Source organism: Perissodus microlepis, chromosome 14 (assembly GCF_051167445.1).
Source record: "Perissodus microlepis isolate ML-2025 ecotype Zambia chromosome 14, ASM5116744v1, whole genome shotgun sequence".
Taxonomy (NCBI): Eukaryota; Metazoa; Chordata; class Actinopteri; order Cichliformes; family Cichlidae; genus Perissodus; species Perissodus microlepis.
This window is the reverse complement of record NC_140474.1, coordinates 4,281,110-4,301,369: the sequence shown is the minus strand read 5'-3', so window position 1 is coordinate 4,301,369 and position 20,260 is coordinate 4,281,110. Positions and strand designations below refer to the sequence as shown.

Below are 20,260 nucleotides of genomic sequence, written 5' to 3'. Positions count from 1 at the left end.
CCGGCTTCCGGCGTCACGGTAGGCCCTGTTTGCTTGGCTGAAGGGGCAGATCTCAGGCCCCGCCTGCTCTGCTCCAGAGTTCCACTTTGACAGGAGAGGGGTGACTGGAGAGGAGCACGTTCGCGGCTTCAGGCTGCTTTCTGGCTCTTGGCTTGGCAGACCTTACTTTGTTTGGCTTTCTTGCTTTTGCACAATGTCAGCAAAGGGGGCACCGTTCCCGGAGGCGCTGCAATACCGGGTCGATGCGTGGAGCGAACGGAGCGAGCCCCTTATTCGGCTCCCTGTTCTAAAAATGCGTTTAATACGTTGCCCCCGAATCGGGGGCGTATCAGATATTAAACTGATAAGAACAGATACTACACTTGATCTTAGCCAAAAGGCCGAGAAGCGATGGCCTCCTGCAGGTTGCTGGCTGAGCCGCCTTCTCGGGACACTTCTCGCTTGTGACGGTGCGCTCTTTCACTTGGCTCACAGGGAGGGAACCGCTTCAAATCTCCGCCCACCCACAGTACCTCAGAGGCCTGCGGAGCTCCCTGGAACTGCGCGCTTTCTTCTATTTCTTCTTTTGAACAACGAGGAGAGAGCCCAGCCAGACGGCAGACCCTGCCAAAAATAGGTGCAACTCCTTAGCCTCACTCTCCACGGAAGTCTTTAGTAAAAGGCGAAAGACTTGTACGTTTTGAAGAGAAGCCAGAGTGTGTGTTTCTTTGGCCTCGCAGGAAGCCGCAGTGACTCCTCGTCCCGGCTTCCGGCGTCACGGTAGGCCCTGTTTGCTTAGCTGACGGGGCAGATCTCAGGCCCCGCCCGCTCCGCTCCGCTCCAGAGTTCCACTTTGACAGGAGAGGGGTGACTGGAGAGGAGCACGTTCACGGCTTCAGGCTGCTTTCTGGCTCTTGGCTTGGCAGACCTTACTTTGTTTGGCTTTCTTGCTTTTGCACAAAGTCAGCAAAGGGGGCACCGTTCCCGGAGGCGCTGCAATACCGGGTCGATGCGTGGAGCGAACGGAATGAGCCCCTTATTCGGCTCCCTGTTCTAAAAATGCGTTTAATACGTTGCCCCCGAATCGGGGGCGTATCAGATATTAAACTGATAAGAACAGATACTACACTTGATCTTAGCCAAAAGGCCGAGAAGCGATGGCCTCCTGCAGGTTCCTGGCTGAGCCGCCTTCTCGGGACACTTCTCGCTTGTGACGGTGCGCTCTTTCACTTGGCTCACAGGGAGGGAACCGCTTCAAATCTCCGCCCACCCACAGTACCTCAGAGGCCTGCGGAGCTCCCTGGAACTGCACGCTTTCTTCTATTTCTTCTTTTGAACAACGAGGAGAGGGCCCAGCCAGACGGCAGACCCTGCCAAAAATAGGTGCAACTCCTTAGCCTCACTCTCCACGGAAGTCTTTAGTAAAAGGCGAAAGACTTGTACGTTTTGAAGAGAAGCCAGAGTGTGTGTTTCTTTGGCCTCGCAGGAAGCCGCAGTGACTCCTCGTCCCGGCTTCCGGCGTCACGGTAGGCCCTGTTTTCTTGGCTGAAGGGGCAGATCTCAGGCCCCGCCTGCTCTGCTCCAGAGTTCCACTTTGACACGAGAGGGGTGACTGGAGAGGCGCACGTTCGCGGCTTCAGGCTGCTCTCTGGCTCTTGGCTTGGCAGACCTTACTTTGTTTGGCTTTCTTGCTTTTGCACAAAGTCAGCAAAGGGGGCACCGTTCCCGGAGGCGCTGCAATACCGGGTCGATGCGTGGAGCGAACGGAGCGAGCCCTTATTCGGCTCCCTGTTCTAAAAATGCGTTTAATACGTTGCCCCCGAATCGGGGGCGTATCAGATATTAAACTGATAAGAACAGATACTACACTTGATCTTAGCCAAAAGGCCGAGAAGCGATGGCTTCCTGCAGGTTCCTGGCTGAGCCGCCTTCTCGGGACACTTCTCGCTTGTGACGGTGCGCTCTTTCACTTGGCTCACAGGGAGGGAACCGCTTCAAATCTCCGCCCACCCACAGTACCTCAGAGGCCTGCGGAGCTCCCTGGAACTGCGCGCTTTCTTCTATTTCTTCTTTTGAACAACGAGGAGAGGGCCCAGCCAGACGGCAGACCCTGCCAAAAATAGGTGCAACTCCTTAGCCTCACTCTCCACGGAAGTCTTTAGTAAAAGGCGAAAGACTTGTACGTTTTGAAGAGAAGCCAGAGTGTGTGTTTCTTTGGCCTCGCAGGAAGCCGCAGTGACTCCTCGTCCCGGCTTCCGGCGTCACGATAGGCCCTGTTTTCTTGGCTGAAGGGGCAGATCTCAGGCCCCGCCTGCTCTGCTCCAGAGTTCCACTTTGACAGGAGAGGGGTGACTGGAGAGGAGCACGTTCGCGGCTTCAGGCTGCTTTCTGGCTCTTGGCTTGGCAGACCTTACTTTGTTTGGCTTTCTTGCTTTTGCACAAAGTCAGCAAAGGGGGCACCGTTCCCGGAGGCGCTGCAATACCGGGTCGATGCGTGGAGCGAACGGAGCGAGCCCCTTATTCGGCTCCCTGTTCTAAAAATGCGTTTAATACGTTGCCCCCGAATCGGGGGCGTATCAGATATTAAACTGATAAGAACAGATACTACACTTGATCTTAGCCAAAAGGCCGAGAAGCGATGGCCTCCTGCAGGTTCCTGGCTGAGCCGCCTTCTCGGGACACTTCTCGCTTGTGACGGTGCGCTCTTTCACTTGGCTCACAGAGAGGGAACCGCTTCAAATCTCCGCCCACCCACAGTACCTCAGAGGCCTGCGGAGCTCCCTGGAACTGCGCGCTTTCTTCTATTTCTTCTTTTGAACAACGAGGAGAGGGCCCAGCCAGACGGCAGACCCTGCCAAAAATAGGTGCAACTCCTTAGCCTCACTCTCCACGGAAGTCTTTAGTAAAAGGCGAAAGACTTGTACGTTTTGAAGAGAAGCCAGAGTGTGTGTTTCTTTGGCCTCGCCGGAAGCCGCAGTGACTCCTCGTCCCGGCTTCCGGCGTCACGGTAGGCCCTGTTTGCTTGGCTGAAGGGGCAGATCTCAGGCCCCGCCTGCTCTGCTCCAGAGTTCCACTTTGACAGGAGAGGGGTGACTGGAGAGGAGCACGTTCGCGGCTTCAGGCTGCTTTCTGGCTCTTGGCTTGGCAGACCTTACTTTGTTTGGCTTTCTTGCTTTTGCACAAAGTCAGCAAAGAGGGCACCGTTCCCGGAGGCGCTGCAATACCGGGTCGATGCGTGGAGCGAACGGAGCGAGCCCCTTATTCGGCTCCCTGTTCTAAAAATGCGTTTAATACGTTGCCCCCGAATCGGGGGCGTATCAGATATTAAACTGATAAGAACAGATACTACACTTGATCTTAGCCAAAAGGCCGAGAAGCAATGGCCTCCTGCAGGTTCCTGGCTGAGCCGCCTTCTCGGGACACTTCTCGCTTGTGACGGTGCGCTCTTTCACTTGGCTCACAGGGAGGGAACCGCTTCAAATCTCCGCCCACCCACAGTACCTCAGAGGCCTGCGGAGCTCCCTGGAACTGCGCGCTTTCTTCTATTTCTTCTTTTGAACAACGAGGAGAGGGCCCAGCCAGACGGCAGACCCTGCCAAAAATAGGTGCAACTCCTTAGCCTCACTCTCCACGGAAGTCTTTAGTAAAAGGCGAAAGACTTGTACGTTTTGAAGAGAAGCCAGAGTGTGTGTTTCTTTGGCCTCGCAGGAAGCCGCAGTGACTCCTCGTCCCGGCTTCCGGCGTCACGGTAGGCCCTGTTTGCTTGGCTGAAGGGGCAGATCTCAGGCCCCGCCTGCTCTGCTCCAGAGTTCCACTTTGACAGGAGAGGGGTGACTGGAGAGGAGCACGTTCGCAGCTTCAGGCTGCTTTCTGGCTCTTGGCTTGGCAGACCTTACTTTGTTTGGCTTTCTTGCTTTTGCACAAAGTCAGCAAAGGGGGCACCGTTCCCGGAGGCGCTGCAATACCGGGTCGATGCGTGGAGCGAACGGAGCGAGCCCCTTATTCGGCTCCCTGTTCTAAAAATGCGTTTAATACGTTGCCCCCGTATCGGGGGCGTATCAGATATTAAACTGATAAGAACAGATACTACACTTGATCTTAGCCAAAAGGCCGAGAAGCGATGGCCTCCTGCAGGTTCCTGGCTGAGCCGCCTTCTCGGGACACTTCTCGCTTGTGACGGTGCGCTCTTTCACTTGGCTCACAGGGAGGGAACCGCTTCAAATCTCCGCCCACCCACAGTACCTCAGAGGCCTGCGGAGCTCCCTGGAACTGCGCGCTTTCTTCTATTTCTTCTTTTGAACAACGAGGAGAGGGCCCAGCCAGACGGCAGACCCTGCCAAAAATAGGTGCAACTCCTTAGCCTCACTCTCCACGGAAGTCTTTAGTAAAAGGCGAAAGACTTGTACATTTTGAAGAGAAGCCAGAGTGTGTGTTTCTTTGGCCTCGCGGGAAGCCGCAGTGACTCCTCGTCCCGGCTTCCGGCGTCACGGTAGGCCCTGTTTGCTTGGCTGAAGGGGCAGATCTCAGGCCCCGCCTGCTCCGCTCCGCTCCAGAGTTCCACTTTGACAGGAGAGGGGTGACTGGAGAGGAGCACGTTCGCGGCTTCAGGCTGCTTTCTGGCTCTTGGCTTGGCAGACCTTACTTTGTTTGGCTTTCTTGCTTTTGCACAAAGTCAGCAAAGGGGGCACCGTTCCCGGAGGCGCTGCAATACCGGGTCGATGCGTGGAGCGAACGGAGCGAGCCCCTTATTCGGCTCCCTGTTCTAAAAATGCGTTTAATACGTTGCCCCCGAATCGGGGGCGTATCAGATATTAAACTGATAAGAACAGATACTACACTTGATCTTAGCCAAAAGGCCGAGAAGCGATGGCCTCCTGCAGGTTCCTGGCTGAGCCGCCTTCTCGGGACACTTCTCGCTTGTGACGGTGCGCTCTTTCACTTGGCTCACAGGGAGGGAACCGCTTCAAATCTCCGCCCACCCACAGTACCTCAGAGGCCTGCGGAGCTCCCTGGAACTGCGCGCTTTCTTCTATTTCTTCTTTTGAACAACGAGGAGAGGGCCCAGCCAGACGGCAGACCCTGCCAAAAATAGGTGCAACTCCTTAGCCTCACTCTCCACGGAAGTCTTTAGTAAAAGGCGAAAGACTTGTACGTTTTGAAGAGAAGCCAGAGTGTGTGTTTCTTTGGCCTCGCAGGAAGCCGCAGTGACTCCTCGTCCCGGCTTCCGGCGTCACGGTAGGCCCTGTTTGCTTAGCTGAAGGGGCAGATCTCAGGCCCCGCCTGCTCCGCTCCGCTCCAGAGTTCCACTTTGACAGGAGAGGGGTGACTGGAGAGGAGCACGTTCGCGGCTTCAGGCTGCTTTCTGGCTCTTGGCTTGGCAGACCTTACTTTGTTTGGCTTTCTTGCTTTTCCACAAAGTCAGCAAAGGGGGCACCGTTCCCGGAGGCGCTGCAATACCGGGTCGATGCGTGGAGCGAGAGGAGCGAGCCCCTTATTCGGCTCCCTGTTCTAAAAATGCGTTTAATACGTTGCCCCCGAATCCGGGGCGTATCAGATATTAAACTGATAAGAACAGATACTACACTTGATCTTAGCCAAAAGGCCGAGAAGCGATGGCTTTCTGCAAGTTCCTGGCTGAGCCGCCTTCTCGGGACACTTCTCACTTGTGACGGTGCGCTCTTTCACTTGGCCCACAGGGTAGGAGCCGCTTCAAATCTCCGCCCACCCACAGTACCTCAGAGGCCTGCGGAGCTCCCTGGAACTGCGCGCTTTCTTCTATTTCTTCTTTTGAACAACGAGGAGAGGGCCCAGCCAGACGGCAGACCCTGCCAAAAATAGGTGCAACTCCTTAGCCTCACTCTCCACGGAAGTCTTTAGTAAAAGGCGAAAGACTTGTACGTTTTGAAGAGAAGCCAGAGTGTGTGTTTCTTTGGCCTCGCAGGAAGCCGCAGTGACTCCTCGTCCCGGCTTCCGGCGTCACGGTAGGCCCTGTTTGCTTGGCTGAAGGGGCAGATCTCAGGCCCCGCCTGCTCCGCTCCAGAGTTCCACTTTGACAGGAGAGGGGTGACTGGAGAGGAGCACGTTCGCGGCTTCAGGCTGCTTTCTGGCTCTTGGCTTGGCAGACCTTACTTTGTTTGGCTTTCTTGCTTTTGCACAAAGTCAGCAAAGGGGGCACCGTTCCCGGAGGCGCTGCAATACCGGGTCGATGCGTGGAGCGAGCGGAGCGAGCCCCTTATTCGGCTCCCTGTTCTAAAAATGCGTTTAATACGTTGCCCCCGAATCGGGGGCGTATCAGATATTAAACTGATAAGAACAGATACTACACTTGATCTTAGCCAAAAGGCCGAGAAGCGATGGCTTTCTGCAAGTTACTGGCTGAGCCGCCTTCTCGGGACACTTCTCACTTGTGACGGTGCGCTCTTTCACTTGGCCCACAGGGTAGGAGCCGCTTCAAATCTCCGCCCACCCACAGTACCTCAGAGGCCTGCGGAGCTCCCTGGAACTGCGCCCTTTCTTCTATTTCTTCTTTTGAACAACGAGGAGAGGGCCCAGCCAGACGGCAGACCCTGCCAAAAATAGGTGCAACTCCTTAGCCTCACTCTCCACGGAAGTCTTTAGTAAAAGGCGAAAGACTTGTACGTTTTGAAGAGAAGCCAGAGTGTGTGTTTCTTTGGCCTCGCAGGAAGCCGCAGTGACTCCTCGTCCCGGCTTCCGGCGTCACGGTAGGCCCTGTTTGCTTGGCTGAAGGGGCAGATCTCAGGCCCCGCCTGCTCCGCTCCAGAGTTCCACTTTGACAGGAGAGGGGTGACTGGAGAGGAGCACGTTCGCGGCTTCAGGCTGCTTTCTGGCTCTTGGCTTGGCAGACCTTACTTTGTTTGGCTTTCTTGCTTTTCCACAAAGTCAGCAAAGGGGGCACCGTTCCCGGAGGCGCTGCAATACCGGGTCGATGCGTGGAGCGAACGGAGCGAGCCCCTTATTCGGCTCCCTGTTCTAAAAATGCGTTTAATACGTTGCCCCCGAACCGGGGGCGTATCAGATATTAAACTGATAAGAACAGATACTACACTTGATCTTAGCCAAAAGGCCGAGAAGCGATGGCCTCCTGCAGGTTCCTGGCTGAGCCGCCTTCTCGGGACACTTCTCGCTTGTGACGGTGCGCTCTTTCACTTGGCTCAGAGGGAGGGAACCGCTTCAAATCTCCGCCCACCCACAGTACCTCAGAGGCCTGCGGAGCTCCCTGGAACTGCGCGCTTTCTTCTATTTCTTCTTTTGAACAACGAGGAGAGGGCCCAGCCAGACGGCAGACCCTGCCAAAAATAGGTGCAACTCCTTAGCCTCACTCTCCACGGAAGTCTTTAGTAAAAGGCGAAAGACTTGTACGGTTTGAAGAGAAGCCAGAGTGTGTGTTTCTTTGGCCTCGCAGGAAGCCGCAGTGACTCCTCGTCCCGGCTTCCGGCGTCACGGTAGGCCCTGTTTGCTTGGCTGAAGGGGCAGATCTCAGGCCCCGCCTGCTCTGCTCCGCTCCAGAGTTCCACTTTGACAGGGCAGGGGTGACTGGAGAGGAGCACGTTCGCGGCTTCAGGCTGCTTTCTGGCTCTTGGCTTGGCAGACCTTACTTTGTTTGGCTTTCTTGCTTTTGCACAAAGTCAGCAAAGGGGGCACCGTTCCCGGAGGCGCTGCAATACCGGGTCGATGCGTGGAGCGAGCGGAGCGAGCCCCTTATTCGGCTCCCTGTTCTAAAAATGCGTTTAATACGTTGCCCCCGAATCGGGGGCGTATCAGATATTAAACTGATAAGAACAGATACTACACTTGATCTTAGCCAAAAGGCCGAGAAGCGATGGCTTTCTGCAAGTTCCTGGCTGAGCCGCCTTCTCGGGACACTTCTCGCTTGTGACGGTGCGCTCTTTCACTTGGCCCACAGGGTAGGAGCCGCTTCAAATCTCCGCCCACCCACAGTACCTCAGAGGCCTGCGGAGCTCCCTGGAACTGCGCGCTTTCTTCTATTTCTTCTTTTGAACAACGAGGAGAGGGCCCAGCCAGACGGCAGACCCTGCCAAAAATAGGTGCAACTCCTTAGCCTCACTCTCCACGGAAGTCTTTAGTAAAAGGCGAAAGACTTGTACATTTTGAAGAGAAGCCAGAGTGTGTGTTTCTTTGGCCTCGCGGGAAGCCGCAGTGACTCCTCGTCCCGGCTTCCGGCGTCACGGTAGGCCCTGTTTGCTTGGCTGAAGGGGCAGATCTCAGGCCCCGCCTGCTCCGCTCCGCTCCAGAGTTCCACTTTGACAGGAGAGGGGTGACTGGAGAGGAGCACGTTCGCGGCTTCAGGCTGCTTTCTGGCTCTTGGCTTGGCAGACCTTACTTTGTTTGGCTTTCTTGCTTTTGCACAAAGTCAGCAAAGGGGGCACCGTTCCCGGAGGCGCTGCAATACCGGGTCGATGAGTGGAGCGAACGGAGCGAGCCCCTTATTCGGCTCCCTGTTCTAAAAATGCGTTTAATACGTTGCCCCCGAATCGGGGGCGTATCAGATATTAAACTGATAAGAACAGATACTACACTTGATCTTAGCCAAAAGGCCGAGAAGCGATGGCCTCCTGCAGGTTCCTGGCTGAGCCGCCTTCTCGGGACACTTCTCGCTTGTGACGGTGCGCTCTTTCACTTGGCTCACAGGGAGGGAACCGCTTCAAATCTCCGCCCACCCACAGTACCTCAGAGGCCTGCGGAGCTCCGTGGAACTGCGCGCTTTCTTCTATTTCTTCTTTTGAACAATGAGGAAAGGGCCCAGCCAGACAGCAGACCCTGCCAAAAATAGGTGCAACTCCTTAGCCTCACTCTCCACGGAAGTCTTTAGTAAAAGGCGAAAGACTTGTACGTTTTGAAGAGAAGCCAGAGTGTGTGTTTCTTTGGCCTCGCAGGAAGCCGCAGTGACTCCTCGTCCCGGCTTCCGGCGTCACGGTAGGCCCTGTTTGCTTGGCTGAAGGGGCAGATCTCAGGCCCCGCCTGCTCTGCTCCAGAGTTCCACTTTGACAGGAGAGGGGTGACTGGAGAGGAGCACGTTCGCGGCTTCAGGCTGCTTTCTGGCTCTTGGCTTGGCAGACCTTACTTTGTTTGGCTTTCTTGCTTTTCCACAAAGTCAGCAAAGGGGGCACCGTTCCCGGAGGCGCTGCAATACCGGGTCGATGCGTGGAGCGAACGGAGCGAGCCCCTTATTCGGCTCCCTGTTCTAAAAATGCGTTTAATACGTTGCCCCCGAATCGGGGGCGTATCAGATATTAAACTGATAAGAACAGATACTACACTTGATCTTAGCCAAAAGGCCGAGAAGCGATGGCCTCCTGCAGGTTCCTGGCTGAGCCGCCTTCTCGGGACACTTCTCGCTTGTGACGGTGCGCTCTTTCACTTGGCTCACAGGGAGGGAACCGCTTCAAATCTCCGCCCACCCACAGTACCTCAGAGGCCTGCGGAGCTCCCTGGAACTGCGCGCTTTCTTCTATTTCTTCTTTTGAACAACGAGGAGAGGGCCCAGCCAGATGGCAGACCCTGCCAAAAATAGGTGCAACTCCTTAGCCTCACTCTCCACGGAAGTCTTTAGTAAAAGGCGAAAGACTTGTACGTTTTGAAGAGAAGCCAGAGTGTGTGTTTCTTTGGCCTCGCAGGAAGCCGCAGTGACTCCTCGTCCCGGCTTCCGGCGTCACGGTAGGCCCTGTTTGCTTGGCTGAAGGGGCAGATCTCAGGCCCCGCCTGCTCCGCTCCAGAGTTCCACTTTGACAGGAGAGGGGTGACTGGAGAGGAGCACGTTCGCGGCTTCAGGCTGCTTTCTGGCTCTTGGCTTGGCAGACCTTACTTTGTTTGGCTTTCTTGCTTTTGCACAAAGTCAGCAAAGGGGGCACCGTTCCCGGAGGCGCTGCAATACCGGGTCGATGCGTGGAGCGAGCGGAGCGAGCCCCTTATTCGGCTCCCTGTTCTAAAAAATGCGTTTAATACGTTGCCCCCGAATCGGGGGCGTATCAGATATTAAACTGATAAGAACAGATACTACACTTGATCTTAGCCAAAAGGCCGAGAAGCGATGGCCTCCTGCAGGTTCCTGGCTGAGCCGCCTTCTCGGGACACTTCTCGCTTGTGACGGTGCGCTCTTTCACTTGGCTCACAGGGAGGGAACCGCTTCAAATCTCCGCCCACCCACAGTACCTCAGAGGCCTGCGGAGCTCCCTGGAACTGCGCGCTTTCTTCTATTTCTTCTTTTGAACAACGAGGAGAGGGCCCAGCCAGACGGCAGACCCTGCCAAAAATAGGTGCAACTCCTTAGCCTCACTCTCCACGGAAGTCTTTAGTAAAAGGCGAAAGACTTGTACGTTTTGAAGAGAAGCCAGAGTGTGTGTTTCTTTGGCCTCGCAGGAAGCCGCAGTGACTCCTCGTCCCGGCTTCCGGCGTCACGGTAGGCCCTGTTTGCTTGGCTGAAGGGGCAGATCTCAGGCCCCGCCTGCTCCGCTCCGCTCCAGAGTTCCACTTTGACAGGAGAGGGGTGACTGGAGAGGAGCACGTTCGCGGCTTCAGGCTGCTTTCTGGCTCTTGGCTTGGCAGACCTTACTTTGTTTGGCTTTCTTGCTTTTCCACAAAGTCAGCAAAGGGGGCACCGTTCCCGGAGGCGCTGCAATACCGGGTCGATGCGTGGAGCGAACGGAGCGAGCCCCTTATTCGGCTCCCTGTTCTAAAAATGCGTTTAATACGTTGCCCCCGAATCGGGGGCGTATCAGATATTAAACTGATAAGAACAGATACTACACTTGATCTTAGCCAAAAGGCCGAGAAGCGATGGCCTCCTGCAGGTTCCTGGCTGAGCCGCCTTCTCGGGACACTTCTCGCTTGTGACGGTGCGCTCTTTCACTTGGCTCAGAGGGAGGGAACCGCTTCAAATCTCCGCCCACCCACAGTACCTCAGAGGCCTGCGGAGCTCCCTGGAACTGCGCGCTTTCTTCTATTTCTTCTTTTGAACAACGAGGAGAGGGCCCAGCCAGACGGCAGACCCTGCCAAAAATAGGTGCAACTCCTTAGCCTCACTCTCCACGGAAGTCTTTAGTAAAAGGCGAAAGACTTGTACGTTTTGAAGAGAAGCCAGAGTGTGTGTTTCTTTGGCCTCGCAGGAAGCCGCAGTGACTCCTCGTCCCGGCTTCCGGCGTCACGGTAGGCCCTGTTTGCTTGGCTGAAGGGGCAGATCTCAGGCCCCGCCTGCTCCGCTCCGCTCCAGAGTTCCACTTTGACAGGAGAGGGGTGACTGGAGAGGAGCACGTTCGTGGCTTCAGGCTGCTTTCTGGCTCTTGGCTTGGCAGACCTTACTTTGTTTGGCCTTCTTGCTTTTGCACAAAGTCAGCAAAGGGGGCACCGTTCCCGGAGGCGCTGCAATACCGGGTCGATGCATGGAGCGAACGGAGCGAGCCCCTTATTCGGCTCCCTGTTCTAAAAATGCGTTTAATACGTTGCCCCCGAATCGGGGGCGGATCAGATATTAAACTGATAAGAACAGATACTACACTTGATCTTAGCCAAAAGGCCGAGAAGCGATGGCCTCCTGCAGGTTCCTGGCTGAGCCGCCTTCTCGGGACACTTCTCGCTTGTGACGGTGCGCTCTTTCACTTGGCTCACAGGGAGGGAACCGCTTCAAATCTCCGCCCACCCACAGTACCTCAGAGGCCTGCGGAGCTCCCTGGAACTGCGCGCTTTCTTCTATTTCTTCTTTTGAACAACGAGGAGAGGGCCCAGCCAGACGGCAGACCCTGCCAAAAATAGGTGCAACTCCTTAGCCTCACTCTCCACGGAAGTCTTTAGTAAAAGGCGAAAGACTTGTAAGTTTTGAAGAGAAGCCAGAGTGTGTGTTTCTTTGGCCTCGCAGGAAGCCGCAGTGACTCCTCGTCCCGGCTTCCGGCGTCACGGTAGGCCCTGTTTGCTTGGCTGAAGGGGCAGATCTCAGGCCCCGCCTGCTCCGCTCCAGAGTTCCACTTTGACAGGAGAGGGGTGACTGGAGAGGAGCACGTTCGCGGCTTCAGGCTGCTTTCTGGCTCTTGGCTTGGCAGACCTTACTTTGTTTGGCTTTCTTGCTTTTGCACAAAGTCAGCAAAGGGGGCACCGTTCCCGGAAGCGCTGCAATACCGGGTCGATGTGTGGAGCGAACGGAGCGAGCCCCTTATTCGGCTCCCTGTTCTAAAAATGCGTTTAATACGTTGCCCCCGAATCGGGGGCGTATCAGATATTAAACTGATAAGAACAGATACTACACTTGATCTTAGCCAAAAGGCCGAGAAGCGATGGCCTCCTGCAGGTTCCTGGCTGAGCCGCCTTCTCGGGACACTTCTCGCTTGTGACGGTGCGCTCTTTCACTTGGCTCACAGGGAGGGAACCGCTTCAAATCTCCGCCCACCCACAGTACCTCAGAGGCCTGCGGAGCTCCCTGGAACTGCGCGCTTTCTTCTATTTCTTCTTTTGAACAACGAGGAGAGGGCCCAGCCAGACGGCAGACCCTGCCAAAAATAGGTGCAACTCCTTAGCCTCACTCTCCACGGAAGTCTTTAGTAAAAGGCGAAAGACTTGTACGTTTTGAAGAGAAGCCAGAGTGTGTGTTTCTTTGGCCTCGCAGGAAGCCGCAGTGACTCCTCGTCCCGGCTTCCGGCGTCACGGTAGGCCCTGTTTGCTTGGCTGAAGGGGCAGATCTCAGGCCCCGCCTGCTCTGCTCCAGAGTTCCACTTTGACAGGAGAGGGGTGACTGGAGAGGAGCACGTTCGCGGCTTCAGGCTGCTTTCTGGCTCTTGGCTTGGCAGACCTTACTTTGTTTGGCTTTCTTGCTTTTGCACAAAGTCAGCAAAGGGGGCACCGTTCCCGGAGGCGCTGCAATACCGGGTCGATGCGTGGAGCGAGCGGAGCGAGCCCCTTATTCGGCTCCCTGTTCTAAAAATGCGTTTAATACGTTGCCCCCGAATCGGGGGCGTATCAGATATTAAATTGATAAGAACAGATACTACACTTGATCTTAGCCAAAAGGCCGAGAAGCGATGGCTTTCTGCAAGTTCCTGGCTGAGCCGCCTTCTCGGGACACTTCTCCCTTGTGACGGTGCGCTCTTTCACTTGGCCCACAGGGTAGGAGCCGCTTCAAATCTCCGCCCACCCACAGTACCTCAGAGGCCTGCGGAGCTCCCTGGAACTGCGCGCTTTCTTCTATTTCTTCTTTTGAACAACGAGGAGAGGGCCCAGCCAGACGGCAGACCCTGCCAAAAATAGGTGCAACTCCTTAGCCTCACTCTCCACGGAAGTCTTTAGTAAAAGGCGAAAGACTTGTACGTTTTGAAGAGAAGCCAGAGTGTGTGTTTCTTTGGCCTCGCAGGAAGCCGCAGTGACTCCTCGTCCCGGCTTCCGGCGTCACGGTAGGCCCTGTTTGCTTGGCTGAAGGGGCAGATCTCAGGCCCCGCCTGCTCTGCTCCAGAGTTCCACTTTGACAGGAGAGGGGTGACTGGAGAGGAGCACGTTCGCGGCTTCAGGCTGCTTTCTGGCTCTTGGCTTGGCAGACCTTACTTTGTTTGGCTTTCTTGCTTTTCCACAAAGTCAGCAAAGGGGGCACCGTTCCCGGAGGCGCTGCAATACCGGGTCGATGCGTGGAGCGAACGGAGCGAGCCCCTTATTCGGCTCCCTGTTCTAAAAATGCGTTTAATACGTTGCCCCCGAATCGGGGGCGTATCAGATATTAAACTGATAAGAACAGATACTACACTTGATCTTAGCCAAAAGGCCGAGAAGCGATGGCCTCCTGCAGGTTCCTGGCTGAGCCGCCTTCTCGGGACACTTCTCGCTTGTGACGGTGCGCTCTTTCACTTGGCTCACAGGGAGGGAACCGCTTCAAATCTCCGCCCACCCACAGTACCTCAGAGGCCTGCGGAGCTCCCTGGAACTGCGCGCTTTCTTCTATTTCTTCTTTTGAACAACGAGGAGAGGGCCCAGCCAGATGGCAGACCCTGCCAAAAATAGGTGCAACTCCTTAGCCTCACTCTCCACGGAAGTCTTTAGTAAAAGGCGAAAGACTTGTACGTTTTGAAGAGAAGCCAGAGTGTGTGTTTCTTTGGCCTCGCAGGAAGCCGCAGTGACTCCTCGTCCCGGCTTCCGGCGTCACGGTAGGCCCTGTTTGCTTGGCTGAAGGGGCAGATCTCAGGCCCCGCCTGCTCCGCTCCAGAGTTCCACTTTGACAGGAGAGGGGTGACTGGAGAGGAGCACGTTCGCGGCTTCAGGCTGCTTTCTGGCTCTTGGCTTGGCAGACCTTACTTTGTTTGGCTTTCTTGCTTTTGCACAAAGTCAGCAAAGGGGGCACCGTTCCCGGAGGCGCTGCAATACCGGGTCGATGCGTGGAGCGAGCGGAGCGAGCCCCTTATTCGGCTCCCTGTTCTAAAAAATGCGTTTAATACGTTGCCCCCGAATCGGGGGCGTATCAGATATTAAACTGATAAGAACAGATACTACACTTGATCTTAGCCAAAAGGCCGAGAAGCGATGGCCTCCTGCAGGTTCCTGGCTGAGCCGCCTTCTCGGGACACTTCTCGCTTGTGACGGTGCGCTCTTTCACTTGGCTCACAGGGAGGGAACCGCTTCAAATCTCCGCCCACCCACAGTACCTCAGAGGCCTGCGGAGCTCCCTGGAACTGCGCGCTTTCTTCTATTTCTTCTTTTGAACAACGAGGAGAGGGCCCAGCCAGACGGCAGACCCTGCCAAAAATAGGTGCAACTCCTTAGCCTCACTCTCCACGGAAGTCTTTAGTAAAAGGCGAAAGACTTGTACGTTTTGAAGAGAAGCCAGAGTGTGTGTTTCTTTGGCCTCGCAGGAAGCCGCAGTGACTCCTCGTCCCGGCTTCCGGCGTCACGGTAGGCCCTGTTTGCTTGGCTGAAGGGGCAGATCTCAGGCCCCGCCTGCTCCGCTCCGCTCCAGAGTTCCACTTTGACAGGAGAGGGGTGACTGGAGAGGAGCACGTTCGCGGCTTCAGGCTGCTTTCTGGCTCTTGGCTTGGCAGACCTTACTTTGTTTGGCTTTCTTGCTTTTCCACAAAGTCAGCAAAGGGGGCACCGTTCCCGGAGGCGCTGCAATACCGGGTCGATGCGTGGAGCGAACGGAGCGAGCCCCTTATTCGGCTCCCTGTTCTAAAAATGCGTTTAATACGTTGCCCCCGAATCGGGGGCGTATCAGATATTAAACTGATAAGAACAGATACTACACTTGATCTTAGCCAAAAGGCCGAGAAGCGATGGCCTCCTGCAGGTTCCTGGCTGAGCCGCCTTCTCGGGACACTTCTCGCTTGTGACGGTGCGCTCTTTCACTTGGCTCAGAGGGAGGGAACCGCTTCAAATCTCCGCCCACCCACAGTACCTCAGAGGCCTGCGGAGCTCCCTGGAACTGCGCGCTTTCTTCTATTTCTTCTTTTGAACAACGAGGAGAGGGCCCAGCCAGACGGCAGACCCTGCCAAAAATAGGTGCAACTCCTTAGCCTCACTCTCCACGGAAGTCTTTAGTAAAAGGCGAAAGACTTGTACGTTTTGAAGAGAAGCCAGAGTGTGTGTTTCTTTGGCCTCGCAGGAAGCCGCAGTGACTCCTCGTCCCGGCTTCCGGCGTCACGGTAGGCCCTGTTTGCTTGGCTGAAGGGGCAGATCTCAGGCCCCGCCTGCTCCGCTCCGCTCCAGAGTTCCACTTTGACAGGAGAGGGGTGACTGGAGAGGAGCACGTTCGTGGCTTCAGGCTGCTTTCTGGCTCTTGGCTTGGCAGACCTTACTTTGTTTGGCCTTCTTGCTTTTGCACAAAGTCAGCAAAGGGGGCACCGTTCCCGGAGGCGCTGCAATACCGGGTCGATGCATGGAGCGAACGGAGCGAGCCCCTTATTCGGCTCCCTGTTCTAAAAATGCGTTTAATACGTTGCCCCCGAATCGGGGGCGGATCAGATATTAAACTGATAAGAACAGATACTACACTTGATCTTAGCCAAAAGGCCGAGAAGCGATGGCCTCCTGCAGGTTCCTGGCTGAGCCGCCTTCTCGGGACACTTCTCGCTTGTGACGGTGCGCTCTTTCACTTGGCTCACAGGGAGGGAACCGCTTCAAATCTCCGCCCACCCACAGTACCTCAGAGGCCTGCGGAGCTCCCTGGAACTGCGCGCTTTCTTCTATTTCTTCTTTTGAACAACGAGGAGAGGGCCCAGCCAGACGGCAGACCCTGCCAAAAATAGGTGCAACTCCTTAGCCTCACTCTCCACGGAAGTCTTTAGTAAAAGGCGAAAGACTTGTAAGTTTTGAAGAGAAGCCAGAGTGTGTGTTTCTTTGGCCTCGCAGGAAGCCGCAGTGACTCCTCGTCCCGGCTTCCGGCGTCACGGTAGGCCCTGTTTGCTTGGCTGAAGGGGCAGATCTCAGGCCCCGCCTGCTCCGCTCCAGAGTTCCACTTTGACAGGAGAGGGGTGACTGGAGAGGAGCACGTTCGCGGCTTCAGGCTGCTTTCTGGCTCTTGGCTTGGCAGACCTTACTTTGTTTGGCTTTCTTGCTTTTGCACAAAGTCAGCAAAGGGGGCACCGTTCCCGGAAGCGCTGCAATACCGGGTCGATGTGTGGAGCGAACGGAGCGAGCCCCTTATTCGGCTCCCTGTTCTAAAAATGCGTTTAATACGTTGCCCCCGAATCGGGGGCGTATCAGATATTAAACTGATAAGAACAGATACTACACTTGATCTTAGCCAAAAGGCCGAGAAGCGATGGCCTCCTGCAGGTTCCTGGCTGAGCCGCCTTCTCGGGACACTTCTCGCTTGTGACGGTGCGCTCTTTCACTTGGCTCACAGGGAGGGAACCGCTTCAAATCTCCGCCCACCCACAGTACCTCAGAGGCCTGCGGAGCTCCCTGGAACTGCGCGCTTTCTTCTATTTCTTCTTTTGAACAACGAGGAGAGGGCCCAGCCAGACGGCAGACCCTGCCAAAAATAGGTGCAACTCCTTAGCCTCACTCTCCACGGAAGTCTTTAGTAAAAGGCGAAAGACTTGTACGTTTTGAAGAGAAGCCAGAGTGTGTGTTTCTTTGGCCTCGCAGGAAGCCGCAGTGACTCCTCGTCCCGGCTTCCGGCGTCACGGTAGGCCCTGTTTGCTTGGCTGAAGGGGCAGATCTCAGGCCCCGCCTGCTCTGCTCCAGAGTTCCACTTTGACAGGAGAGGGGTGACTGGAGAGGAGCACGTTCGCGGCTTCAGGCTGCTTTCTGGCTCTTGGCTTGGCAGACCTTACTTTGTTTGGCTTTCTTGCTTTTGCACAAAGTCAGCAAAGGGGGCACCGTTCCCGGAGGCGCTGCAATACCGGGTCGATGCGTGGAGCGAGCGGAGCGAGCCCCTTATTCGGCTCCCTGTTCTAAAAATGCGTTTAATACGTTGCCCCCGAATCGGGGGCGTATCAGATATTAAATTGATAAGAACAGATACTACACTTGATCTTAGCCAAAAGGCCGAGAAGCGATGGCTTTCTGCAAGTTCCTGGCTGAGCCGCCTTCTCGGGACACTTCTCCCTTGTGACGGTGCGCTCTTTCACTTGGCCCACAGGGTAGGAGCCGCTTCAAATCTCCGCCCACCCACAGTACCTCAGAGGCCTGCGGAGCTCCCTGGAACTGCGCGCTTTCTTCTATTTCTTCTTTTGAACAACGAGGAGAGGGCCCAGCCAGACGGCAGACCCTGCCAAAAATAGGTGCAACTCCTTAGCCTCACTCTCCACGGAAGTCTTTAGTAAAAGGCGAAAGACTTGTACGTTTTGAAGAGAAGCCAGAGTGTGTGTTTCTTTGGCCTCGCAGGAAGCCGCAGTGACTCCTCGTCCCGGCTTCCGGCGTCACGGTAGGCCCTGTTTGCTTGGCTGAAGGGGCAGATCTCAGGCCCCGCCTGCTCCGCTCCAGAGTTCCACTTTGACAGGAGAGGGGTGACTGGAGAGGAGCACGTTCGCGGCTTCAGGCTGCTTTCTGGCTCTTGGCTTGGCAGACCTTACTTTGTTTGGCTTTCTTGCTTTTGCACAAAGTCAGCAAAGGGGGCACCGTTCCCGGAGGCGCTGCAATACCGGGTCGATGCGTGGAGCGAACGGAGCGAGCCCCTTATTCGGCTCCCTGTTCTAAAAATGCGTTTAATACGTTGCCCCCGAATCGGGGGCGTATCAGATATTAAACTGATAAGAACAGATACTACACTTGATCTTAGCCAAAAGGCCGAGAAGCGATGGCCTCCTGCAGGTTCCTGGCTGAGCCGCCTTCTCGGGACACTTCTCGCTTGTGACGGTGCGCTCTTTCACTTGGCTCACAGGGAGGGAACCGCTTCAAATCTCCGCCCACCCACAGTACCTCAGAGGCCTGCGGAGCTCCCTGGAACTGCGCGCTTTCTTCTATTTCTTCTTTTGAACAACGAGGAGAGGGCCCAGCCAGACGGCAGACCCTGCCAAAAATAGGTGCAACTCCTTAGCCTCACTCTCCACGGAAGTCTTTAATAAAAGGCGAAAGACTTGTACGTTTTGAAGAGAAGCCAGAGTGTGTGTTTCTTTGGCCTCGCAGGAAGCCGCAGTGACTCCTCGTCCCGGCTTCCGGCGTCACGGTAGGCCCTGTTTGCTTGGCTGAAGGGGCAGATCTCAGGCCCCGCCTGCTCTGCTCCAGAGTTCCACTTTGACAGGAGAGGGGTGACTGGAGAGGAGCACGTTCGCGGCTTCAGGCTGCTTTCTGGCTCTTGGCTTGGCAGACCTTACTTTGTTTTGGCTTTCTTGCTTTTGCACAAAGTCAGCAAAGGGGGCACCGTTCCCGGAGGCGCTGCAATACCGGGTCGATGCGTGGAGCGAGCGGAGCGAGCCCCTTATTCGGCTCCCTGTTCTAAAAACGCGTTTAATACGTTGCCCCCGAATCGGGGGCGGATCAGATATTAAACTGATAAGAACAGATACTACACTTGATCTTAGCCAAAAGGCCGAGAAGCGATGGCTTTCTGCAAGTTCCTGGCTGAGCCGCCTTCTCGGGACACTTCTCACTTGTGACGGTGCGCTCTTTCACTTGGCCCACAGGGTAGGAGCCGCTTCAAATCTCCGCCCACCCACAGTACCTCAGAGGCCTGCGGAGCTCCCTGGAACTGCGCGCTTTCTTCTATTTCTTCTTTTGAACAACGAGGAGAGGGCCCAGCCAGACGGCAGACCCTGCCAAAAATAGGTGCAACTCCTTAGCCTCACTCTCCACGGAAGTCTTTAGTAAAAGGCGAAAGACTTGTACGTTTTGAAGAGAAGCCAGAGTGTGTGTTTCTTTGGCCTCGCAGGAAGCCGCAGTGACTCCTCGTCCCGGCTTCCGGCGTCACGGTAGGCCCTGTTTGCTTGGCTGAAGGGGCAGATCTCAGGCCCCGCCTGCTCCGCTCCGCTCCAGAGTTCCACTTTGACAGGAGAGGGGTGACTGGAGAGGAGCACGTTCGCGGCTTCAGGCTGCTTTCTGGCTCTTGGCTTGGCAGACCTTACTTTGTTTGGCCTTCTTGCTTTTGCACAAAGTCAGCAAAGGGGGCACCGTTCCCGGAGGCGCTGCAATACCGGGTCGATGCGTGGAGCGAACGGAGCGAGCCCCTTATTCGGCTCCCTGTTCTAAAAATGCGTTTAATACGTTGCCCCCGAATCGGGGGCGTATCAGATATTAAACTGATAAGAACAGATACTACACTTGATCTTAGCCAAAAGGCCGAGAAGCGATGGCCTCCTGCAGGTTCCTGGCTGAGCCGCCTTCTCGGGACACTTCTCCCTTGTGACGGTGCGCTCTTTCACTTGGCCCACAGGGTAGGAGCCGCTTCAAATCTCCGCCCACCCACAGTACCTCAGAGGCCTGCGGAGCTCCCTGGAACTGCGCGCTTTCTTCTATTTCTTCTTTTGAACAACGAGGAGAGGGCCCAGCCAGACGGCAGACCCTGCCAAAAATAGGTGCAACTCCTTAGCCTCACTCTCCACGGAAGTCTTTAGTAAAAGGCGAAAGACTTGTACGTTTTGAAGAGAAGCCAGAGTGTGTGTTTCTTTGGCCTCGCGGGAAGCCGCAGTGACTCCTCGTCCCGGCTTCCGGCGTCACGGTAGGCCCTGTTTGCTTGGCTGAAGGGGCAGATCTCAGGCCCCGCCTGCTCCGCTCCAGAGTTCCACTTTGACAGGAGAGGGGTGACTGGAGAGGAGCACGTTCGCGGCTTCAGGCTGCTTTCTGGCTCTTGGCTTGGCAGACCTTACTTTGTTTGGCTTTCTTGCTTTTCCACAAAGTCAGC

The 20,260-nt window shown here is 55.6% G+C and overlaps 54 non-coding genes across 54 annotated transcripts; all 54 read right to left on the bottom strand.

Annotated features, from left to right (window-relative positions):
• Window positions 1-201: 201 nt before the first annotated feature.
• LOC146373082 (U2 spliceosomal RNA) lies at window positions 202-392 on the bottom strand. Its single transcript, XR_014802485.1, has one exon. It is a non-coding gene; the product is annotated as a U2 spliceosomal RNA (small nuclear RNA).
• A 194-nt stretch (window positions 393-586) lies between these two features.
• On the bottom strand, window positions 587-699 carry LOC146373081 (U5 spliceosomal RNA). Its single transcript, XR_014802350.1, has one exon. It is a non-coding gene; the product is annotated as a U5 spliceosomal RNA (small nuclear RNA).
• Window positions 700-947: 248 nt separating this feature from the next.
• Window positions 948-1,138, bottom strand: LOC146373080 (U2 spliceosomal RNA). The gene has a single exon (XR_014802578.1). It is a non-coding gene; the product is annotated as a U2 spliceosomal RNA (small nuclear RNA).
• Window positions 1,139-1,332: 194 nt separating this feature from the next.
• Window positions 1,333-1,445, bottom strand: LOC146373079 (U5 spliceosomal RNA). Its single transcript, XR_014802349.1, has one exon. It is a non-coding gene; the product is annotated as a U5 spliceosomal RNA (small nuclear RNA).
• Window positions 1,446-1,688: 243 nt separating this feature from the next.
• Window positions 1,689-1,878, bottom strand: LOC146373078 (U2 spliceosomal RNA). Its single transcript, XR_014802559.1, has one exon. It is a non-coding gene; the product is annotated as a U2 spliceosomal RNA (small nuclear RNA).
• A 194-nt stretch (window positions 1,879-2,072) lies between these two features.
• On the bottom strand, window positions 2,073-2,185 carry LOC146373077 (U5 spliceosomal RNA). Its single transcript, XR_014802348.1, has one exon. It is a non-coding gene; the product is annotated as a U5 spliceosomal RNA (small nuclear RNA).
• A 243-nt stretch (window positions 2,186-2,428) lies between these two features.
• On the bottom strand, window positions 2,429-2,619 carry LOC146373076 (U2 spliceosomal RNA). Its single transcript, XR_014802484.1, has one exon. It is a non-coding gene; the product is annotated as a U2 spliceosomal RNA (small nuclear RNA).
• A 194-nt stretch (window positions 2,620-2,813) lies between these two features.
• On the bottom strand, window positions 2,814-2,926 carry LOC146373075 (U5 spliceosomal RNA). The gene has a single exon (XR_014802347.1). It is a non-coding gene; the product is annotated as a U5 spliceosomal RNA (small nuclear RNA).
• Window positions 2,927-3,169: 243 nt separating this feature from the next.
• On the bottom strand, window positions 3,170-3,360 carry LOC146373074 (U2 spliceosomal RNA). Its single transcript, XR_014802518.1, has one exon. It is a non-coding gene; the product is annotated as a U2 spliceosomal RNA (small nuclear RNA).
• Window positions 3,361-3,554: 194 nt separating this feature from the next.
• On the bottom strand, window positions 3,555-3,667 carry LOC146373073 (U5 spliceosomal RNA). Its single transcript, XR_014802346.1, has one exon. It is a non-coding gene; the product is annotated as a U5 spliceosomal RNA (small nuclear RNA).
• A 243-nt stretch (window positions 3,668-3,910) lies between these two features.
• Window positions 3,911-4,101, bottom strand: LOC146373072 (U2 spliceosomal RNA). Its single transcript, XR_014802514.1, has one exon. It is a non-coding gene; the product is annotated as a U2 spliceosomal RNA (small nuclear RNA).
• A 194-nt stretch (window positions 4,102-4,295) lies between these two features.
• LOC146373071 (U5 spliceosomal RNA) lies at window positions 4,296-4,408 on the bottom strand. The gene has a single exon (XR_014802402.1). It is a non-coding gene; the product is annotated as a U5 spliceosomal RNA (small nuclear RNA).
• Window positions 4,409-4,656: 248 nt separating this feature from the next.
• LOC146373070 (U2 spliceosomal RNA) lies at window positions 4,657-4,847 on the bottom strand. Its single transcript, XR_014802483.1, has one exon. It is a non-coding gene; the product is annotated as a U2 spliceosomal RNA (small nuclear RNA).
• A 194-nt stretch (window positions 4,848-5,041) lies between these two features.
• LOC146373069 (U5 spliceosomal RNA) lies at window positions 5,042-5,154 on the bottom strand. Its single transcript, XR_014802345.1, has one exon. It is a non-coding gene; the product is annotated as a U5 spliceosomal RNA (small nuclear RNA).
• Window positions 5,155-5,402: 248 nt separating this feature from the next.
• Window positions 5,403-5,593, bottom strand: LOC146373068 (U2 spliceosomal RNA). The gene has a single exon (XR_014802570.1). It is a non-coding gene; the product is annotated as a U2 spliceosomal RNA (small nuclear RNA).
• A 194-nt stretch (window positions 5,594-5,787) lies between these two features.
• LOC146373067 (U5 spliceosomal RNA) lies at window positions 5,788-5,900 on the bottom strand. Its single transcript, XR_014802344.1, has one exon. It is a non-coding gene; the product is annotated as a U5 spliceosomal RNA (small nuclear RNA).
• Window positions 5,901-6,143: 243 nt separating this feature from the next.
• Window positions 6,144-6,334, bottom strand: LOC146373066 (U2 spliceosomal RNA). Its single transcript, XR_014802528.1, has one exon. It is a non-coding gene; the product is annotated as a U2 spliceosomal RNA (small nuclear RNA).
• Window positions 6,335-6,528: 194 nt separating this feature from the next.
• On the bottom strand, window positions 6,529-6,641 carry LOC146373065 (U5 spliceosomal RNA). Its single transcript, XR_014802342.1, has one exon. It is a non-coding gene; the product is annotated as a U5 spliceosomal RNA (small nuclear RNA).
• A 243-nt stretch (window positions 6,642-6,884) lies between these two features.
• Window positions 6,885-7,075, bottom strand: LOC146373064 (U2 spliceosomal RNA). The gene has a single exon (XR_014802531.1). It is a non-coding gene; the product is annotated as a U2 spliceosomal RNA (small nuclear RNA).
• A 194-nt stretch (window positions 7,076-7,269) lies between these two features.
• Window positions 7,270-7,382, bottom strand: LOC146373063 (U5 spliceosomal RNA). Its single transcript, XR_014802390.1, has one exon. It is a non-coding gene; the product is annotated as a U5 spliceosomal RNA (small nuclear RNA).
• A 248-nt stretch (window positions 7,383-7,630) lies between these two features.
• Window positions 7,631-7,821, bottom strand: LOC146373062 (U2 spliceosomal RNA). The gene has a single exon (XR_014802527.1). It is a non-coding gene; the product is annotated as a U2 spliceosomal RNA (small nuclear RNA).
• A 194-nt stretch (window positions 7,822-8,015) lies between these two features.
• LOC146373061 (U5 spliceosomal RNA) lies at window positions 8,016-8,128 on the bottom strand. The gene has a single exon (XR_014802401.1). It is a non-coding gene; the product is annotated as a U5 spliceosomal RNA (small nuclear RNA).
• Window positions 8,129-8,376: 248 nt separating this feature from the next.
• LOC146373060 (U2 spliceosomal RNA) lies at window positions 8,377-8,567 on the bottom strand. The gene has a single exon (XR_014802538.1). It is a non-coding gene; the product is annotated as a U2 spliceosomal RNA (small nuclear RNA).
• Window positions 8,568-8,761: 194 nt separating this feature from the next.
• LOC146373059 (U5 spliceosomal RNA) lies at window positions 8,762-8,874 on the bottom strand. The gene has a single exon (XR_014802526.1). It is a non-coding gene; the product is annotated as a U5 spliceosomal RNA (small nuclear RNA).
• A 243-nt stretch (window positions 8,875-9,117) lies between these two features.
• On the bottom strand, window positions 9,118-9,308 carry LOC146373058 (U2 spliceosomal RNA). The gene has a single exon (XR_014802481.1). It is a non-coding gene; the product is annotated as a U2 spliceosomal RNA (small nuclear RNA).
• A 194-nt stretch (window positions 9,309-9,502) lies between these two features.
• LOC146373057 (U5 spliceosomal RNA) lies at window positions 9,503-9,615 on the bottom strand. Its single transcript, XR_014802504.1, has one exon. It is a non-coding gene; the product is annotated as a U5 spliceosomal RNA (small nuclear RNA).
• Window positions 9,616-9,858: 243 nt separating this feature from the next.
• LOC146373056 (U2 spliceosomal RNA) lies at window positions 9,859-10,050 on the bottom strand. The gene has a single exon (XR_014802562.1). It is a non-coding gene; the product is annotated as a U2 spliceosomal RNA (small nuclear RNA).
• Window positions 10,051-10,244: 194 nt separating this feature from the next.
• LOC146373055 (U5 spliceosomal RNA) lies at window positions 10,245-10,357 on the bottom strand. Its single transcript, XR_014802341.1, has one exon. It is a non-coding gene; the product is annotated as a U5 spliceosomal RNA (small nuclear RNA).
• Window positions 10,358-10,605: 248 nt separating this feature from the next.
• Window positions 10,606-10,796, bottom strand: LOC146373054 (U2 spliceosomal RNA). The gene has a single exon (XR_014802480.1). It is a non-coding gene; the product is annotated as a U2 spliceosomal RNA (small nuclear RNA).
• A 194-nt stretch (window positions 10,797-10,990) lies between these two features.
• On the bottom strand, window positions 10,991-11,103 carry LOC146373053 (U5 spliceosomal RNA). The gene has a single exon (XR_014802340.1). It is a non-coding gene; the product is annotated as a U5 spliceosomal RNA (small nuclear RNA).
• Window positions 11,104-11,351: 248 nt separating this feature from the next.
• On the bottom strand, window positions 11,352-11,542 carry LOC146373052 (U2 spliceosomal RNA). Its single transcript, XR_014802567.1, has one exon. It is a non-coding gene; the product is annotated as a U2 spliceosomal RNA (small nuclear RNA).
• A 194-nt stretch (window positions 11,543-11,736) lies between these two features.
• On the bottom strand, window positions 11,737-11,849 carry LOC146373051 (U5 spliceosomal RNA). The gene has a single exon (XR_014802425.1). It is a non-coding gene; the product is annotated as a U5 spliceosomal RNA (small nuclear RNA).
• Window positions 11,850-12,092: 243 nt separating this feature from the next.
• On the bottom strand, window positions 12,093-12,283 carry LOC146373050 (U2 spliceosomal RNA). Its single transcript, XR_014802537.1, has one exon. It is a non-coding gene; the product is annotated as a U2 spliceosomal RNA (small nuclear RNA).
• Window positions 12,284-12,477: 194 nt separating this feature from the next.
• LOC146373049 (U5 spliceosomal RNA) lies at window positions 12,478-12,590 on the bottom strand. The gene has a single exon (XR_014802339.1). It is a non-coding gene; the product is annotated as a U5 spliceosomal RNA (small nuclear RNA).
• Window positions 12,591-12,833: 243 nt separating this feature from the next.
• Window positions 12,834-13,024, bottom strand: LOC146373048 (U2 spliceosomal RNA). The gene has a single exon (XR_014802573.1). It is a non-coding gene; the product is annotated as a U2 spliceosomal RNA (small nuclear RNA).
• A 194-nt stretch (window positions 13,025-13,218) lies between these two features.
• LOC146373047 (U5 spliceosomal RNA) lies at window positions 13,219-13,331 on the bottom strand. Its single transcript, XR_014802338.1, has one exon. It is a non-coding gene; the product is annotated as a U5 spliceosomal RNA (small nuclear RNA).
• A 243-nt stretch (window positions 13,332-13,574) lies between these two features.
• Window positions 13,575-13,765, bottom strand: LOC146373046 (U2 spliceosomal RNA). The gene has a single exon (XR_014802479.1). It is a non-coding gene; the product is annotated as a U2 spliceosomal RNA (small nuclear RNA).
• Window positions 13,766-13,959: 194 nt separating this feature from the next.
• Window positions 13,960-14,072, bottom strand: LOC146373045 (U5 spliceosomal RNA). The gene has a single exon (XR_014802493.1). It is a non-coding gene; the product is annotated as a U5 spliceosomal RNA (small nuclear RNA).
• Window positions 14,073-14,315: 243 nt separating this feature from the next.
• Window positions 14,316-14,507, bottom strand: LOC146373044 (U2 spliceosomal RNA). The gene has a single exon (XR_014802560.1). It is a non-coding gene; the product is annotated as a U2 spliceosomal RNA (small nuclear RNA).
• A 194-nt stretch (window positions 14,508-14,701) lies between these two features.
• Window positions 14,702-14,814, bottom strand: LOC146373043 (U5 spliceosomal RNA). The gene has a single exon (XR_014802337.1). It is a non-coding gene; the product is annotated as a U5 spliceosomal RNA (small nuclear RNA).
• A 248-nt stretch (window positions 14,815-15,062) lies between these two features.
• Window positions 15,063-15,253, bottom strand: LOC146373042 (U2 spliceosomal RNA). The gene has a single exon (XR_014802478.1). It is a non-coding gene; the product is annotated as a U2 spliceosomal RNA (small nuclear RNA).
• Window positions 15,254-15,447: 194 nt separating this feature from the next.
• On the bottom strand, window positions 15,448-15,560 carry LOC146373041 (U5 spliceosomal RNA). The gene has a single exon (XR_014802336.1). It is a non-coding gene; the product is annotated as a U5 spliceosomal RNA (small nuclear RNA).
• Window positions 15,561-15,808: 248 nt separating this feature from the next.
• On the bottom strand, window positions 15,809-15,999 carry LOC146373040 (U2 spliceosomal RNA). The gene has a single exon (XR_014802566.1). It is a non-coding gene; the product is annotated as a U2 spliceosomal RNA (small nuclear RNA).
• A 194-nt stretch (window positions 16,000-16,193) lies between these two features.
• LOC146373039 (U5 spliceosomal RNA) lies at window positions 16,194-16,306 on the bottom strand. The gene has a single exon (XR_014802424.1). It is a non-coding gene; the product is annotated as a U5 spliceosomal RNA (small nuclear RNA).
• A 243-nt stretch (window positions 16,307-16,549) lies between these two features.
• LOC146373038 (U2 spliceosomal RNA) lies at window positions 16,550-16,740 on the bottom strand. Its single transcript, XR_014802535.1, has one exon. It is a non-coding gene; the product is annotated as a U2 spliceosomal RNA (small nuclear RNA).
• Window positions 16,741-16,934: 194 nt separating this feature from the next.
• Window positions 16,935-17,047, bottom strand: LOC146373037 (U5 spliceosomal RNA). The gene has a single exon (XR_014802335.1). It is a non-coding gene; the product is annotated as a U5 spliceosomal RNA (small nuclear RNA).
• A 243-nt stretch (window positions 17,048-17,290) lies between these two features.
• On the bottom strand, window positions 17,291-17,481 carry LOC146373036 (U2 spliceosomal RNA). The gene has a single exon (XR_014802571.1). It is a non-coding gene; the product is annotated as a U2 spliceosomal RNA (small nuclear RNA).
• A 194-nt stretch (window positions 17,482-17,675) lies between these two features.
• LOC146373035 (U5 spliceosomal RNA) lies at window positions 17,676-17,788 on the bottom strand. The gene has a single exon (XR_014802334.1). It is a non-coding gene; the product is annotated as a U5 spliceosomal RNA (small nuclear RNA).
• A 243-nt stretch (window positions 17,789-18,031) lies between these two features.
• LOC146373034 (U2 spliceosomal RNA) lies at window positions 18,032-18,222 on the bottom strand. Its single transcript, XR_014802477.1, has one exon. It is a non-coding gene; the product is annotated as a U2 spliceosomal RNA (small nuclear RNA).
• Window positions 18,223-18,416: 194 nt separating this feature from the next.
• On the bottom strand, window positions 18,417-18,529 carry LOC146373033 (U5 spliceosomal RNA). The gene has a single exon (XR_014802432.1). It is a non-coding gene; the product is annotated as a U5 spliceosomal RNA (small nuclear RNA).
• A 244-nt stretch (window positions 18,530-18,773) lies between these two features.
• Window positions 18,774-18,964, bottom strand: LOC146373032 (U2 spliceosomal RNA). Its single transcript, XR_014802587.1, has one exon. It is a non-coding gene; the product is annotated as a U2 spliceosomal RNA (small nuclear RNA).
• Window positions 18,965-19,158: 194 nt separating this feature from the next.
• On the bottom strand, window positions 19,159-19,271 carry LOC146373031 (U5 spliceosomal RNA). The gene has a single exon (XR_014802333.1). It is a non-coding gene; the product is annotated as a U5 spliceosomal RNA (small nuclear RNA).
• A 248-nt stretch (window positions 19,272-19,519) lies between these two features.
• Window positions 19,520-19,710, bottom strand: LOC146373030 (U2 spliceosomal RNA). The gene has a single exon (XR_014802476.1). It is a non-coding gene; the product is annotated as a U2 spliceosomal RNA (small nuclear RNA).
• Window positions 19,711-19,904: 194 nt separating this feature from the next.
• Window positions 19,905-20,017, bottom strand: LOC146373029 (U5 spliceosomal RNA). The gene has a single exon (XR_014802331.1). It is a non-coding gene; the product is annotated as a U5 spliceosomal RNA (small nuclear RNA).
• Between the last annotated feature and the right edge of the window lie 243 nt (window positions 20,018-20,260).